The sequence below is a fragment of the Periplaneta americana genome, chromosome 10 (genome assembly GCF_040183065.1).
Source record: "Periplaneta americana isolate PAMFEO1 chromosome 10, P.americana_PAMFEO1_priV1, whole genome shotgun sequence".
Classification (NCBI taxonomy): Eukaryota; Metazoa; Arthropoda; class Insecta; order Blattodea; family Blattidae; genus Periplaneta; species Periplaneta americana.
The window spans coordinates 78,674,617-78,688,593 of NC_091126.1; the positions used below are offsets into that span (position 1 = coordinate 78,674,617).

General features: G+C 35.9%; 1 long non-coding RNA gene across 1 annotated transcript; it reads left to right on the forward strand.

Moving 5' to 3' along the window:
* The first annotated feature begins 812 nt into the window (after positions 1-812).
* LOC138707815 (uncharacterized) lies at positions 813-13,735 on the forward strand. Its single transcript, XR_011334383.1, has 2 exons — positions 813-980; positions 13,260-13,735. It is a non-coding gene; the product is annotated as an uncharacterized lncRNA (long non-coding RNA).
* Positions 13,736-13,977: the final 242 nt, after the last annotated feature.

The window sequence follows — 13,977 nt, forward strand, 5'->3', positions numbered from 1 at the left end:
GACGGAAGGAAGGGGGTGAAGCAAAGACAGTTTACTGCGCTGCCCCTGTGACGTCACTATTGCTAGTGATCACGATTAAAGTACATTTTTGCCGATCTCTGATCTAGGAGTGGCAAACCAGATAGCTACGGAACTAGAAGTCACATGCCATGAAGAAACTTGGGGGGGGGCATGGAGGTAGAGCCCCATGCTTTCCATGACCTCGGGACTAGAATGAGGTGGTGTGGTCGGCACCACGCTCTGACCGCCTTTTACCCCCGGGAAAGACCCGGTAATCAATTTTATAGGAGGCTGAGTGAACCTCGGGGCCGTTCTGAAAGTTTGGCAACAAGAAAAATCCCGTTACCACTCGGGATCGAACCCCTGACCTTCCAGTCCGTAGCCAGCTGCTCTACCAACTGAGCTACCCGGGGTTCTTCCGCTTTATCGCACACTACTTTTATTAATAAATAATTACCAGTCCACTAATTGAACGGTTCAGAGCCATAGTGGGCCAAGCGCCATTTATTAAAAACTGAGAAAGCAAGGGTTAAAGTTACGTGCATGTCATAGTTTAATGAAGATCTGACATATCATTTAGTTTTAATGTGTATACTTTATATTGCTTGCAATATGTTTCCATTGAATTATGGTAATAGCTTCATTTTAACCCTTGTTTTGTACGGTTTTAGTAAATGGCGCTTGGCCCACTATGGTTCTGAACCCTTCAATTATTAAAATTGTATACGGCTTTGGCGTATCCAGTAAGTAGTCTCCAGACAGGCGAAAGCTGTATTCAAGGTGACTTCACTTAGCACTCAATCGACGGACGATCTGTATAAGTGAGAATTGCAGCTGAGTGAGTACACGGCGCGTTATAATGGCAGTTGCTCATTGTCTCTTTCAGGGCGGAGAGTCGAGGACGCGGGAGTTACCGGCTGTTGTCGCCATCGGACGCAGAGCTCCAGTGTCACTTCCCTGACAGGGAGGAAATCGTTTCGGTGCGTACGGTTCCAGACTCAAAAATATAGTTGAGGCTATCAAATGCAAAACTCGCCTTATCCAGGTAAAGTGATTTGTCAGAAAACAGGAAAAACCGTTATGGATATGGACAGTTTTGCATTTGATAGTTTTCTAAGCTCTATGGAAGAGGAATTAGACAAGTTTTGCACAAACCGACTATATCAGTAGATAGAGAGCTGAAAGAAGTACAACATCCCATATGTAACTCTTTTTTTTTTTTTTTTTAATTTTGGATAAGGCGAGTTTTGCACTTGATAGCCTCAGTTATTAAATAGCACAACAATCTTTTTATCCTCTGATTGAGGTTCTGGCTGATATGTACATCCAGTGGCGGCTCGTGAACTTGTGGATTGGGGGAGCTGCAGTAGATTTTGGTACATACAAATTTCACTTCTTGATATGATTACTAATAAGTATAGGACAAAAATAAATGCACTACATATCGAAAAATCAAAACTTCCTGACTTAGTTGGGAGATGTCTGTGGCATCATCATTTGCCATAATCGCTAAAAAAAACTAATACCATCGATTTCAGTCTGAATTTCAGATCGACAGACACTCAACATGCAATCTACCAGTTCATTCTGAATTGTTTTAGAACTACCTTTAAACAGTGGCATGTTCCAAATGATTTTTGAGAGGGTCGTTTAGATTATTCACGAACTGTAGCAAGCCATGAAATACACCAGGGTTCTTCGAATCGTTTTTTCATCATGTCCCCTAAGGGAAGTTCATATTTGCCACAAAATTAATATTTTTAAAATAATTTCACGATTTTTCTCATTTCTTGATTATGTTTGAGAATGTTTGTTCTGTTCGCTTCACTTAGTTGCGCAGCAATACTAGTTTTGTCTAACATTGCCAATGAAACAACATTTTTCAGGCGAGACTGCGAAGATTCGTGCTTTTTAATTTTTAGGGGCAAATGTCCTAAATCTGTCACACCACTCCTAGTCTATGCAGTATCACCACCGAAGAGGAGGCAACGAAAACAAAATACAGATTTTTTTTTTGTTCACATCCACGTAACCACAAATGCTTAGCGTAGCTAAATTTCATTGTTATACTTCCTTACATATATGCACTATTTCGGGTGGATGAAGCTTGAGTAAGATTTAAGTCGGGTAACGGACGACCATTTAATTTCACTTCATTACATCAATCTTCTCCACAAGGGAAACTTAAGGAAAATAAAATTAATATTCTGTAATTCACACACACTCATGCTTGCACATTTGCACTGGTTAAGTTACGGTACTAAGACGTCACACCAAAGCAATGTTCTAAAAGTGGAAAAGAAGTCTCTTTCGTATTTTACGTGATATATTAAAAGGATTCTACTCGTGCAATCATTTTGAGTTAAGGCAAATATTAGGTTCTGCTAGAGACTGGAGATATATACGTAATAATAAGGCAAAAGAGAATATTAATTTCGTTATATTAACTCGATAAGATTCTACAACAATAAGTATGTGAAGAGAAAATAAAAATTTTTTTCATTAAGTTTCAAGGGAATAGAGAATCCATTTGACGTAGCATTACAATAGCGGTATGGGAGGGGAGGAAAGATCTTCCCTTGTCGCCTGGCTCTGCAAGCCACTGCAGCGAAATATGGATTATTTTAAACAGCGGCAGTTTCCCTCTGCTTCCCTTCACCTTTCTACCCCCTTCCCTGACCATGCAAGACACACTCTCCATGAGCTGTCCCACCCTGCAGATCCAGGACGACTTTGAATGCAGTGTCAATTCCAATACAGTCGACGCGCAAAAAAGATTATGCATAAGATAATAGTACATATTCCCGGCCAGATGAAATATAAAGCAATTTACCATAAAAGCTGTAACAATTCTTCTACAAATTAAAATAAATATTATTCTTTATTTTCCTGTCAAACCAGGGAGTGCTGCAGCACCGCAGCTCTTATAGCCTCTGTGTACATCTTTTATTATCAGGCAGTACATCTCACTTGACGATATGTGTTAAAGGAAGAACAATTGTTTTTCTGCATCTGAAATCTAACTAGTGCAATATGTAGCTAGTCGGCGATGTATGCAATGGAAGGGGAAAGGAACTGGCCACCCTACCTCATTATATCCTGGGCTAGTTACCTCAAAAGTGTTAGTAGAGCCCTTGGAACAAGAAAATAATATAAAAAAACAATAATTTGTAATTATAAAGTTCGTTACTTCCAGTCTAATTAATTTACACATACAGTACATATAAAAATAACATACAAAATAAACAATTATGATTCTAACCTCATTATAACAAATAACAATGAACATTTTCATTTTCTCAAAAGAAATACTCCTTTTAGATTCAGAAAAAGGAAACTATATTTGTACTTGAAAATATTCTTTGTACGTCACAAAACTTACTGGAGTAAATCTGAAATATGATATAGCATTTCTTACTATCGTCAGGTGAACAACTACTTTGTGAATCTAATAGTGTATCTCGTATGTGGCACATACAGTGATATTAAACCCATAATTCTTTTCAAGAGCATTTTTCATTTCTATTGTAATGACAGCTAGGAAGTTCGTATCGTGATTCCGATGTTCAACTTGGACTGTAACGCAACTGAATACATAGCAGCACGAGACGTCAACATTTAACGAAGAATAATCGGAAAAAATAAACGTGTTACACACACCTGTTTACATAATTATTTAATAACAGATGAGTTTACATTTTTGGAGTCGTGCACAATATTAACATTGCGTAAATAATTCAATAATAACAATAACAGAATAGCTCACTTTGTTCAGAACCTAAAATATTAATATCAATTAACGATATTCTTCAAACTATTCACGACTCTACACAGATCCACAGAATGCCACTACGCGTTGTTTATGTGAACATACTGTGTATCATCTGTAACGAGCGGCAGCAGGGCGAGGCGCGGGTGATATCTATACTCCTCGTTGCACTCACCTGAAATCTACTGCTTTGCTACGAACTTCCTAGCTCTGTTCATAACATTTAATACCCGATATGAATAAATTACATATAATTTCTGTAATAAATAACAACATATGCATTAGGCCAACTCCTGGACATAAAAAAACTATGGATTGTTTGCTCCATAAACTTCACACGAATCACAAACATGCCATTAGTATGTATTAGGTATTAATGTATACATATTTACTCTATAACTACATTGGACATAATATTAATGTAAAACATAAACATAAATATATATAGACCTATACAAGTATTTATAATGTAACGCATAATTGCAGTTGAAATTGTATGAGAGGAATTTGGACAAGTAACTCAGACACGTCAAACCTACTCGTGTGCAGATAAACCTTTGATAATAATTCTGTCATTAAACTCCTCCCTTATATCGTTCAAAGAATTGTCAGCAGTGTGGGCTGTGGCGGAATCTTGCTGAAAATCCCGTATTCTCTCTCGTTATCTGACAACAACGGGAAGAAATTTGAAATTTGCGGTACCTCTGCATTTATTGTCGTCTCAAAAGAGTATGGGCATTATTATTCTTCTGGCAGTGACAGCACTCCATGAACCAATTTTTACATCATATAAGGGAACATGGTGAATTCTGTGAGGATTTTCCGCGTTTCAGTATATGTTGTTTTGTGCACAGACATAACCGTGTAAATGAAACCACGCCTTGTTAGGGAAAAAAAATTAAATCTAGATCAACAGTACCGTCACATATATTCTGGCGCTATCAGGGGGCTGAGACAGGATGGTCCACCTGTCAGCATCGCATTCACGAATGCTACCTAGGTCACCTTTAGGACTTGGACAGTCATCGTGTTTGAAGGGCGCACTATGGGCTGAAGCGTGCCTTACAAAGTGTAGAGACTCATTCCGAGTCCAGCCAGGCCAAACCATCACCACAGTGCCTAACTGGCAACTCAGGAAAGCAGGTAAGCTGAGTAGAGTGGTAGAGAACGGGAATATATCTGAAATGTGGCACACTATTAAAAGAATAAGAGGTGGGGATGGGTAAGGAACGAAATTACACCAGAAGTATGGCGGGAATATTTTAGGGGCGTTTATTTGGAAGGAGAGATGTGGGGGGATTAGTGATAGCACCGGAAGAATTATTGGGGTTTCCGGAGGTTCCGGAGCTGGACGCAGAGATTTCACGGGCAGAAATTAGAAAAGTGGTTTCCTCTTTGAAGAATGATAAAGCACCAGCTGGGATGGTCTGCCATCAGAAATATTTAAGGCTGCTCTTGTCAATGATAAATTTGTACAAAGGGAGCAAATTGTGTTTAATGATTTATTTAAGTATGGGAAATACCCGGAAATTTGGGTTACATCCATCATTTATCCAATCTATAAAAGTAAGGGTTCGATTGGATCTCCAGACTCATATAGAGGCGTGGCCTTACTGCCTACTATGGGTAAAATCTATTATAAAATCTTGTATGAAAGAATGAAGGGGTGGGTGTCTCGGCATGGCAAAATTTTAAAATTTCAGATGGGTTTTATGGAAGGTCGTAGCACAGTCGACAACATATTTATTTTGGATTCACTGAAACAGAAACAAATGTCTAGAAAAGGGGGGAAACTGCACTGCGCTTTCGTGGATTTTCGAAAGGCTTTCGACACTGTGGAGAGAGAAGCGCTTTGGTATAAATTATGGATGAAAGGGATGTCGGGCAAGATAATTAGAGCACTTCAAGGGATCTATAATAAAGTGGAATTTTGTGTTAAGTACGACATGGACAGAGTGTCTGAAAGCTTTACCAGTCGCAGAGGTGTGAAACAAGGTTGCATACTGTCTCCCTTACTTTTTAACCTGTTTATTGACGATATAACAGAGATTATGTTACGAGAGGACATTGACGCCCCAGTCATAGGGGACGTGAATATTCCAGTATTGTTATATGCGGACGATCTGACATTATGTTCTAGAAGTGTTAAGGGATTGCAGAAAGGGCTTGACAAGCTCCAAATATACTCTAGGGACTGGGGATTGAAAGTAAATACTGAAAAGACGAAGACTATGACCTTTAACAACGGATGTGTTTACAGTAAAACGGAAACCTGAACATACGAAGGCCGAGCACTGAACAACGTGAAAATTTTTGTTTACTTAGGGGTAACAATGACGATGAACGGAAAATGGAATAAACATATAGGCACTACAAAACACAGGGCACTGATAAAAGCGATGGAAACGCTGAAGATACGTAACAAAATCCCGGAAGTCTCTCTAAATTTATTAAATAAAGTATACAATGCGGTAGTTAGATCTACAATTATATATGGGGCAGAAATTTGGGGTTGGGGAAGAACGGAAAAACTTAACCAGGTACAAAGCGACTTTTTAAAACGGATAGCGGTGGTGGGGAGGGGAACGGCTAATAGCGGAATCCTAAGAGAATTCGGACGCCATAGAGACTCAATAGAATGCAAGATAAAAGTTTTAAAGTACTACTTGAGGATTGTGCATGGAGATTAGTCTCTTATTAGAGCGATCTGTTATAGGGAGCAACTCGAGAGGAGAGACCAAGTAACCTGGGCAGGTAGATTACGCAGAGGGTTGGAGGAAATAGGCATGGGATATATAATCGGGGAAGATTGCAGGAACAAGCGAAATGTCTGGAGGAAAGTCAAGAAATGCCTGAAGGATATAGACAGACAAATAACAGAAGGGGAATGTAGGGATAAGGTTGCTCTGGAGATCCAATCGATGATCAAAACAAATTGGGGGCCGAACTATATCTCTATGGAGGTAGCAAAGAAAGTAGACTGGGTTTAATCTGGTTTCGTCTAGGAGCCTGGAGGGCACTTAAAACCGTCAACGAAGAAGGGGCGAGAATATGTCTTCTTTGCGGTAAAGGCGAGACATCACACCACATTTTATCGGAGTGTGAAGCCACAGAAGCTCTGAGGAAACGATTCCTGCCAGAGTCCTTCATTACATCTAGCAGGGGGCACTTGGCAACATACAATATGTTAAATAACGTTAAATTTTGTGACAGTGTGGGAAAATGTATGGCAAAAGTTCGACAGTTGAGGGTGGAACTGGCAGAGGGGGAGGGAGCCGAGAAAATAAGGGAAAGAGTTATTAATTAGTGTTGGAATGATGAAGTAATTAGTGGATAATGTTACTTTTGTATTTATTGTGTCTTTTTTTTTCTATTTGTATTTTATCGCGTGTGTATGTTTTTTTCATGTATTACCTTTATATTTATTAGTTGGATTATTTCGTGCAGTCTCAATAAGGAATTAAATTGTTTATATATATATATATATATATATATATATATATATATATATATATATATATATATAGGTCTATGTTTCACTGTTTTTTCTCTCTCTCTCTTTTCATATCTTACATTTATTTTATTTTTTTATTATTTTTGTGAAATTTGGTTTGAAGTTAGATTAGTTGTAATTGTGATAATTAATGATAGCGGTAGTAATAATAATAACTGTTGTTTTACTATTTTATTATTAGTAGTATTATTTTTGTTTTCTTTGAAGATTCAAACTGTGTATAGTTACAGCACGAATGGCCGTACGGGCTCGTGCGAAGGATCTTGTGTACATGAGTTTGTATAATTTATCATGCATCAATAAATGCACTTATCTATCTTCTTTACAAAACAAATTAAACATTACGTACAAAATAATTATGTCCTTTCAGAGGGTGTTCAAAATAATATAGGGTTCATTTACAAATGTTATCGATGACGTAACTGGCGCAACAATATTCGCAAAAATATTTTTTCATAATAATATTCCTTTTAAATACAAAGTTTGACTATACAGTATACTCGTATATATATATATATATATATATATATATATATATATATATATATATATATATATACGAATATGTAGTAGAACCTTGTGTGTGTGTGTATATATATATATATATATATATATATATATATATATATAATTGAGAAAAAATTATCATGACTGTTTACTTCTATTTGGATCTTATAATTTACAAGGTATTAGGCTCTTATGCTTCCACTATACCAGCGTTGTCAGACACAGCCTAAACGGAGCGGAGCGCTCCACTAGACTCGTTGCGTGCTCCGGTGCTTCCACAGACATAAGTAAGTTCAAGCTCCGACTGGACGTCTCTAGCTCCACAACCGGTTTCGGAGCTTACAACTCTGACACTACTGCACTATACCAAAAACAAAGGACTAGGTTTGTAGGTTTGTAACTTTGTAACTTTACCAGGTATAAAGGAAAATAAACGTGATTTTTTACCTGTATATTAAAGTTGATAAAATGGACTTATCATGCAATATCTCTGAGGTCCTATATGCGCATGGGCTTTCACCATCTCCATCTGCAACCCATTCATCCATTTGCCTACACTACTATCGTGCAATGTTCGAATATGAGAGGGGATATCAAGATATTACAAACTTCGTCCTACTCCTTAGGCATCCAACATTACGTGGAAATGAAGCATGTAAAATAAAGTAACCGAGTCTGTTCAAAACCGGTCAGAAGTCTATGTTCGGTTTAAGATTGCCGAGTCTCTGTAGAACTGAAGCTCGCTTTGCGTTTGTTCATTCTTTACCCATCCTTACATACGCTCGGTGCCTTTCTCCTTAGTTCCTCCTCTCCCTGCACCTTTATCCTTTAACTGCATAAGGACGTCGGTGACGTATTTTGCGAAGTTACGCACAGTAATGAGTATAGGCAATTTTTCTTGTTATTAATATGACTTAACATTCACAATAATATACCCATAAATAAATCAAACAAACTATATTAAAAAACGCATATATTCATAATACCGACTAGTATTGTGCGATGTTCAAACATGAGAGAGAAAACCAAGACATTACAAACTTCGTCTTATTTCATATGACAAACTAATCGCAAGATCTGTGTCAAATCCTTAAGCGGATAAAACATGAAGGATTGGGAGTGGACAGCAATTTTTTTAACAAGGTGGAACAGAGACGACAAGCCTCCTTCTGCATAGCGATCATCTTCGAATATCGAATTTCGCCATACTCAACAAACTAGAACAGAACATATTGTCTGTCATGCACGACGCTAATTTAAAGCATGAAGGGATGGGAGAGGAGGACAGAAAATATTTTCAAAGTTTCGAATAAACATGATAGGCCTCCTCCTGCACAGCGAACATCGGCAAATATCGAACTTCGCCGTACTCGACAAAATGAACCGAACATAGTTTCTGTCATGCGCGACGATAACGTGTAGTATGAAAATCAAATTATTCATTCCATTTAACAGGTTGAATAGTATGTTATGTATAAAATTATGAAATGAAAACATTTATTTAACAGGTTGGATATTATTTATTTAATTTATTATCAGAGTGGATAATATAAGTTGTAATTATGTATAGTGTGAAAATGATTTTTATTATATGTATTAAAAGATAAGGTGCTCTAAATGTATTATCTGTCATTTGAAAATGAAATAATCTTGTTTATTCTCAGGCTGGATATTGCAAGCTACAACGAATTATGTGTAGTATGAAAATGAAATAATATATGTTATTTATTAACAGGATGGATATTATAAGTTATAATGGTGTGTAGTATGAAAATGAAATCATTTATCTTTTATGGACTTATACAACTTATTTCATATTATGTGTTCATGTTATCCTCGTCTGTCCTTCGATATCATATATGATAGCTTAGAAATTTATTCATGTCATTCATTACGCGCTTATATAGGTCTGTGGCCTGAGGTATCTTATTCTATACCAGGGCCGGGCATGAGAGCGGCTCCATTTAGTCTGCCAGAGCTGCTCTCGCTCCACAAGACACTTCATTTCCAAGCCAGAGCAGAACGCTCACGCAGTGGCGGACTCGCATTACAGCTACCTTCCCTGCATTAATATAACAAGGGCCACGGTTGTTCTAGTCATTCAGTATGTCAGTATATAATAGTTTATAAGGATATTACATCAATCCATTGTACATTACAGAATTTATAACACTCTTATTAATTTAATGAAATAAACTTCGCTCTATGCACACACACAAATCATTAATCTTATTTACATAACCCATACGCACATACTGCATACTCACCACGGTTCTACGAGGCAGGCATATAGCTTCCATTTACCCTACTTGCTGTGGACAGAGTTCATCTACCAACATAATTAAACATCGCTTGATGAAGTTACCTTCGTTGAATGTTTTCAATTCCTTTGCAATTATTTCGTGGCAAATTTTGTAGCTAATGCTCATAGCCGATTCACTATGTGCATTATTGTCAATCTGTTAATATATAATATAATATAATACAATATAATATAATATAATATAATATAATATAATATAATATAATATAATATAATATAATATAATATAATATAATATAATATAATATAATATAATATAATATAATATAATATATGATATATGATATGATACATGATATGATATATGATATATGACCATAAATTAATACAACTTAAAGAAAATGTTTCTCAGGTACATTATATTAGAGTATTTATTCGATATTTATATTGCATTATAATTTATTATAGTAAATTTAGTAATATATAATTTTAAATTATACAAATATTATGACATCATAGTATAGGGCTAGTATATTACAGTTCATGATATATAATAATATATATATGATATATATAATATGATATATCATGAACTGTAATATACTATGATATATCATAATACTTGTATAATTTAAAATTATATATTACTAAATGTATAATAACCTATAATGTAATGTAAATATCAAATAGATACTCTAATATAATGTACCTGAGAAACATTTTCTTTAAGTTGTATTAATTTATGGCGTTCATTACCAACATATTTGTCATATTCAGTAGCATGTTGTAAAGAATAATGTCGTTGGATATTGAACCTCTTAATCAGTTGGAGTGTTTTATGCCAAATTAAACACTTTGCTAATCCACTGTCCTCTACCAAAAAGAACTCCTCCTCCCATGATACATCAAACGCATTGGGAATAGCGGGACGGTTTAGTGTATGAACGGAAGCTCCGTCTTCAAAGTTCGCCCAGAGCCACCACTGCACCGACACTGAATGACGTACAGTATGCATACGTCAGAACGCTCGCAAGACCAGCTCTTTAAAGCACACAGCGCTCATTTCTCAGATTCACGTAATGTGCCCAGCCCTGTTCTATACCATCTGCGCTTTCTGGTTATTATTCGAGTTTCTTCTATTTATTTGTCACTAGATGCTTCCAGTTGATTGAATTTATCATTCCGTCTAGTTAGCAGCATGGCGGAGAAAAGCAAATATAATTGTCTATTTGTTATAATATGTTAAATGAAATAATATTAAGTGTTGACACATTCTTACACATTACTATTCACGTAATAATAATAATAATAATAATAATAATAATAATAATAATAATAATAATAATAATAATAATAATAATAATAATAATAATAGAAACATTGTTTTGGTTCTCGTACAGGCGTACAACACTACTTTTTAAGAGGTATCATTGGGGATACCTTTGGTCTCTAGCATGACTTTTCGTAAATCACATTACTATAGTTTTCTATAATAAGTAGAATAAATAATGTTGTATAAACCTGATAGCTATTATTTCATGCTCGCATCATTTTCATAATATATAATCAAAATATTCTTTACAATATGATACGCTTCACTAAAAGGTGACACTGATATGAAGAATAAAGGTAGAGGTAGTTACGAGCAAGTGGTGAGAAATGACGACAAACTAGCTCTACTAAAGTAGTTTATGGCATCGACTGAGTTCGGTGTGGAACTAGTAGAAGACTATAAGTGCTCGTCAAAAAAAAGGATACTGTGCCCATGTACTGTATTGCATAATACTCCAATAGATGGACAGTTTAGTAAAAAATTGTGGGCAGAAACAATTCGTATATGTCAATGGCTGGAATAGGAATTATGTGAAACTGCCAATCACATTTGATCAGTGTATCCGTGTATTGTATAATACTCCAATAGATGGACAGTTTAGTAAAAAATTGTGGGCAGAAACAATTCGTATACTATGTCAATGCCTGTAATAGGGAATATGTGAAACTGCCAATCAGATTTGATCACTGTATCTGTGTATTGTATAATGCTCCAATAGATGGACAGTTTAGTTAAAAAATTGTGGGCAGAACCAATTCATATAAGTCAATGGCTGGAATAGAACTTATGTGAAACTGCCAATCAAATTTGATCACTGCCCGCACCTGGAGCGAACTACGCTCGAGATGGATTAGATACCTTGAAACAATATAGGCTTTGGTTTAGCCACAGGAAACATTTTGCAATATTTTGCAAAATGCCTGTTACTATATATTAGTGTTGTTGCTGTTATTCTGTTGTTATTATTCTTCAGATTTTTTACGGGTAGTGTAGTTCCTGGTACAGAGCATCTTTACAAATCATCTTTTTCTCCACGAAGGAAATATATGTTCTATATGATGTATATATTTAACGGAAGTATTATATTTGCCATGATTTCTAAGCGTAGTGTTGCTGCTGGAATACAGATACTTTCATTGCATTATTTGTAAGCAATTGTATGCATTTTTGTAAAATAAATGAAATTGAATGGATACCAAATTAAGTCCCCATAGAATCCCAAGATATCATATATGATACCTAGCATAAAACAAGAACTGAGGTCGTGATAAAAAATTTTGATTGGTTGGTGTTTGTCTTTGTATCGCCAATTATCCAATAAATAATATTAAAAAAATACTTTAAATTTATTTCGGGACTGAAGAGGTTGTAATACTTTCATAATCCGCATAGTCACATATCTATTATTACTGAGCAACTGTGATTTATTTGAATATTATGTGAAGAATGTAACGATAGCTACTTTCTGTCGGTAATTGGTATAGTAAAAACTGTCATATAGCCTATTTTTAAACAATATGTGATTTACCTATATGTACGTATATTTCTGTGGATGTTAATGATATTTTTGTAATAAAAATTACCTGTCTTTATATCTAAATAAAACTTCATAAGATTTGTTCTAAAATCATTTCGCAGCTAAAAGCATGCAGGGTTGGGAGAGGAGGGTAGGAGAGACCAGCGAGCTTGGAGGGGCACGTTCGAGCGGGCTGGCTAGATCCTCTTCTTCAGAGCAGACTTCGGTTCTTATCACGCTCGACAAACTTGAATCGAACACAGCGCTTGAAGTGCACTACACTAGTCTACACCCATACATATCTCTAGTAGAGATCATGACTGATTACTCATTTCTTCTTAATCTTCACTTTTTCAGAATATTGTTTGGGTGCGAGCTGACTTCAGAAGCCCTGAAATTAGAGAGCTCTACAGGACTCACAACGCGCGCAACGATGTTCTGCATAATTCGAAGGGCTCTACGCTGTACCTGTACCGCGTTACATCGCTGGACGTCGGATTATATCGCTGCATAGCAACAGCAAGAATCCCAGGCACCGGCATTACATACACCGTGTACCAGGACGTCGAGTTCTACCCCAAAGTTTAGGTCGACGTCATCAAGGAGGAATACGGACTCTGAGCTAAAGTTCTGACATTAAAAATGCAACAAAGAATTTGAGGGAATCGCACAACTTATTATTGTAGATGAAGTCCACAAAACGACTCTGAAAAGAAGCAGAAATTCGACTCAAATCAATGTTCTTATAAATATATTTTCAAGACTCTCGCAACTATGTAACAATAGATCTACTAAACATCATAATGCAATAAATGGCTTAAACATAAGTCGTATTTGCTGGTTTTCTTTTTATTACACTTTATACTAAATGATGTTATTACTATGCATCGGATGTTTAGGAAAATCCCTATTTTATTTGAAGTTCATATTTAAAAGCTTTTAGTAAATGTGCACGAATCATGAGAATTGAAGCATTTTGATGAAGTCTGATCTTGTCTTTTTTTTTTTTTTGCCTTTCTTGCCGTTAACGCCTTTTTTGCTTTAATATGTAATTTTTTGCCTTTTTCTTTATATG